This window comes from Macrosteles quadrilineatus, unplaced genomic scaffold (genome assembly GCF_028750875.1).
Source record: "Macrosteles quadrilineatus isolate MER2022 unplaced genomic scaffold, UCM_ALF_1.0 Scaffold_2__2_contigs__length_208266976, whole genome shotgun sequence".
Taxonomy (NCBI): domain Eukaryota; kingdom Metazoa; phylum Arthropoda; class Insecta; order Hemiptera; family Cicadellidae; genus Macrosteles; species Macrosteles quadrilineatus.
The window spans coordinates 136836305-136841480 of record NW_026542595.1 but is presented as its reverse complement, the minus strand read 5'-3'; the positions used below and the strand labels follow the sequence as shown (position 1 = coordinate 136841480).

The window sequence follows — 5176 nt, the reverse complement described above, 5'->3', positions numbered from 1 at the left end:
ACAAACCAAATTAAGTTTTTTTGTGTAACAAATTGAATACTATTTATAAATTTAACAAAAAAAATTGATTTTTAATTTTTATTTTGCTTTAAAAAATATATATATGTGCATATATGTATTGAAAATTACTATAAAATATTTTTTATTTAAAATTAGTGTCATACGAAAGGAAATTGTATGTAGATCAATACAAGCACAAGTGTTAGGCATTTATTTCATGAATTACATTTTTAATGAGTTTTTTACTAAAACATTGTACATTGGTCCTTTTTTACTCAGTTCTAACTGCATGATACTTGACAAATAACTCAGTCAGGAATGGGTTAAAAAAATTATAAGGTTGTCATTACAAAACTGTCTAAAACCAGAATTGTTCCTAAAAAATTCTTTTCAAAAGGGAAAAATACCAATGACATACTGTACTGTCAGTAATTGTAAAATATAGTAGATGTAATTATAATTCCGCAATGGCTCTTTTAAGAATATCCAAAGCTTAATTTATTTTATCCATAAGTGAAACAGTGTTAGTTAAATTTGTAAATTTTATAATGTGAAACATAATTTACTTTATAATTCCTTAAATATATATATTTGTTGATGTAAATGGTTTGATTTTTCCTTAATAATTGTGAAATATTTCCTGTTAAGTTTTTTACTTGATCTTCAGTTTTTTACTCAATTCATCATTCCGATTGGCTATTTTACAGAGATAAAAAATAAACTCGTTCTTTAAGGGAGTGTGAGTAAACTGATACCATTATTGGAAACGTTAGGAAATGATTGCTAAGGCTAAGTTTAAGCTTTTAGACATTCCATCCCCATGTTAAAGTTGTAGCCAGGTTTTTAATCAAATTTGTCTTAGTTGATGTGAGCCACCTACGGATAGCGCTGATCTAAATGACTGATTTGTGCCGATTACACGCTGGTTTTTACCAAGTCAAACTGATGGATTAACTTATTTTGAAATATAGCAACTGTTGTGACCCAGCAACTATGTCAGTAACAAAAAAATAAGGTACAAAATAGAGTTTTAGACACTAGCGCAATCTTGTTTAAGTAAAATACTTCAAAAAGTAGTTTAATTATAACCTAAACATAACATAACTTTTTCCAAGGGATATAGTATAGTCAATAATAAGAACTGGTTAAGAGTAGAAATGGGTAAAAAACAGAATCGTACTGTTTGCTCTTAAAAAAAGAGCTATCCATCAAATTTAACACTTGTCTGTGAAGGCGTCAGACAGTACAAAAACATCTGGGCAAATACAAATCCAAACAATAATATTTCGAAATAATTTATTTTCTATTACAAATTTTGTACACTATACAACCTATTTACACAAAATTAATACATTTTGGCACTATTTTACACTTAGAAACAATACAATAAATACAAAATTTAGTACAATACAAAACTTATACAAATATGATTAGCGATTAGTCGAGTAAACAAGTTACAAACTATTTAGGCGATTTACATAGCAGGAACACTTTTACACATCGTAAGCCGATGTGACCTAACAGTAGGAAAACAGCCTCTCCACCTCAGCTTCACATCTATCTACACATTGAAGGAACACAAAATATCTTTGGACTTGATGGCATATTGCGGAAAATATTTTGTGTTCACTTCTTATTTTACGTTGCGATCTAATATCTGCATTTTTGGATGGAACACTACAAATGGCAAGCTACCGAGTATCGATTGACAGTCTATCGTGGCAACAACAATTAACGCTGACGGGGTAGAAATTAGAATATTACATTACTTCCTAGAATGTAATACTTGAGTAACTGGAGTTTAACATCTGTGAAGTTTAGTTTTTCAGACACTTTGATTTCAGTCTTTCACAATAAAAATAAATGATTTCTAGATATGTTTTTGGAACACATAAACACTCTGGTTCAGAGATGAATTTACACTTTTCAATTACTAGTTTTGCACACCATCTGGAATTTTTATTTAAGTTAGTAGCATACATTGAATCACACTAGATTTCAATTCCTCCTATCATAGATATGACTGATTACCAAAGACGTTTTTGTTTTAATCTTGTTCACAAATTGAAATTTAATAGTATTACGGGTTTCTGTTAATTTACAACAATAGTCTACATTGATTTTCATTGGCTATTTTTATTTTTAAAGGATTTTAAATTTAACATAAGTTTACTTTTACCAGGATATGGAAGTGTCTGGCGATTTATTGTCCAGATACAAAATTATGACAACAGTAAGCCTGTCCAGATATACCACATACAGAATGATCAAGTATGTTGGACTGAGTTTTCTAAATTACTTTTGATATTCGGTCAGGTTAAATTTGAGTAATTTCACAAATAAATCCCTCCACGTACCTATTTTGCAAAAATTGTTTAAATTTCTTAAATGAAAAAAATATATATTTAATGCTTAATACATTTGTGGTGGTGAACTCACAACCAACCTACAATAGGAATAAGGAATCTACCTTTTTTATATCAAAAGAGTAACATTTTGAAGTGATCAGTTTTCAGGCAGAATTTACTTAGCTTTGGTTCGAAAATGTAACAAACGGTTTTGCTTTTGTCCTTCTTATATGTCTTTTAATCCTTGTCTGGTGATCCATGTCTTCTAATCATTGTCTGTGGATACATGCCTTCTAATCCATCTGGGTCTAAGATTGAATTAAACAGAATTATATTTTGCTCTGATAACTAAGAATGATGACTAAGGATTGTAATTATTAAATCACTAATCATTCTGAGCAAATTAGAAAAGTTAAATTAAATCCAAACTATTAAAGTTTAGTTCGTAGTAGGGTGTACGTATTTTATGCGATCTCAGTCTTTTATTGCCTCTAATACAATTGGCCTTAAAATATTTCTTAAACTTACATGTACTAGAAAAATTTAAATATGTGCTATATAATATAAAACTTCTACCCAAGTTATCCAAATTTGATACCATCTTCAACATTTTAAAGAATAACTAAACTAAAGTGATAAAAATTTATATTTTTAATACATCTTCTAGGGTGATCCTAAAAGAAATAAACAACTTTTTTAAACAAAATACAGATGTTACATTAAGAATGGAATTTACATTTTCCAAATGCATATAGTGACAAATTTTTCCCTTGTACAATAAATGTTCAGTGAGTAAACCTCGAATCATATACAACAAGTTTATCCTATACCGGTATTTCAGTTCAGACCTAATTGTCTGTAGAGTAAGCTGAATAGGAGAGTTATTACAAATGCTTTATCTTTCATATAAATATAAATATAACCCTACAAATATAAATCCCAAGAAAATAATTATAGGTTACGCGGAGGACAACAAAAACGTAACGTTGGGTTGTTATGTCAGCCGCTCGTTATGTCAGTCCTGTGCATTGGAAGATTCTCATAAAGATATTCCCTGACATTACGGTGCCAATAGTTTTCATGAAAACATTTTCAGCTTTCCACAAAGCCGTTTAAACCCATCGGCTGTGAATTTTGAAGATCAAAGCTTACCTTTTTAGGTATTTAATGTACTATTTAATGTATTTAAGCAGTACTATTTAATGTCCATTACTTAGTTTATAGGTGTATAAAGTTGTTTATTTCTTTTAGGACCACCCTGTATAACTGTAATGTTCATCATAATCTTTGGTTAAAAAAAATAGACTTATCTAAGCAGTTTAAATTTAAATTGTAATATAAATAATCAGGAATAATAATTATCTGAGTAATAACAATTATCGTTGAAAATGTAACACTAATAATTGAAAACCAGTGTTAACAATGTCTAGAACTTAAACGGTTAGAGGGAATTTTAATATAAAATCATCTTCAAAATTGACTGACATTTTTTATGTTCTTAGTATACACAGCAGTAGCAATAGCAATTTAACATTTACAAAAATTGATAACAACTTTGCTTAAAAGTTATATTTTCATGAATACGTACAAAAGATTTTCCAATAATGTACACCTTAGTCAATATTTATAGCATTTACAATAATCAGTAATCACACCAGAAATCTAAATACAATCGTTTTACAAACTACAAACACAACCTGATAAAAAACCGCCTACAATCAATATCACAGAAGCTGATATTATTTATCTAAATTGATAATTAAAAAAAAGTTTATTGTTACTCGTAAGCTACCACATCACTGTAAGGAATGGATGATATGAATTTCTATTACTTGGTACCATTTAAAGGCACATACCTTTTACATTTTGTCTGAAAGTTAATGTTCTTTTACGTCACATGTTGGTTGTGTTGAAAATGAATGATTTGTCCAAAGTAAAATAAAAAGAAAAGAAGTAAACCTACTATTTGTATACAAAAGCGAATCTAGTTTGAAATATCAAACTACAATTTGAAATCTTCATGACTTTTAAATTTACTTGGTCTTCGTATTATTCAAATTAACATGGTTTTGCCAACAAAAGAACATTTGATTTGGCAAAATTTGAATGGGGGGAGACAATAAAGAATTAAAACAGTGCTATTATAGAAGAATTCCGGTGTCAAAAATCTTCTACTTCGATTGTGTAGACAACTAGGACAATAATTAAATTACCTAACAAAACATATTATCATAAATATTAGAGTGTTAAAATGTTAGGTTCTGATATAAAAATGACTTTTCACACTTAGGATGATAAAATGCCAGGTAAGGCCTTGAGATTCAGTCCGTTGAGTCTTCAGTTCTTAGAGTAGTTCAGTAAATCCTAAAAAATATATAATTCTAATTAGAAACTCAGTTAACAGAAAACTTTCAGTTTATTAATTACACACACTTCAAAATAATACCTCAAAGAAATATTTTAAATGTTAGTGAATGATAGATCAAGAAATAGGTACATAGTTTAGAATAAAAACAAAAAAACCATTCTTTTTTAAAATCCTTATAGGTATAAGAAACGGGGTGAAGTCCACTCTATTCTTAAACAGTAACATGATAATTACACCTTTTAACCCTCCACATTTCCAAATTTTGAGTCATGAAGCTAAGTAGATAGACGATAAAAGCTCACAAAACAACTCCGACATCATTTCCTAATATAGAACTTCATCAGAGAGATTTTTAAAGATAGTTGGCTCTATTAACCTTCTCTCATCTCTCGTCAAGCTATTCTCTGAAGAAGTAATATGTTAGGAAGAAATATCAGTGTTAGGTTTTGTAACTTTGTTA

General features: G+C 28.9%; 1 protein-coding gene across 1 annotated transcript in view; it reads right to left on the bottom strand.

Moving 5' to 3' along the window:
• Positions 1 to 3819: 3819 nt before the first annotated feature.
• Positions 3820 to 5176, bottom strand: part of LOC128986646 (roundabout homolog 2-like) — a 291390-nt gene continuing 290033 nt past the window's right edge. Inside the window, exon 25 of the mRNA XM_054407117.1 lies at positions 3820 to 4712. The gene's annotated coding sequence lies outside the window, so the exon portion shown is untranslated. The remainder of the gene's footprint in view (positions 4713 to 5176) is intronic.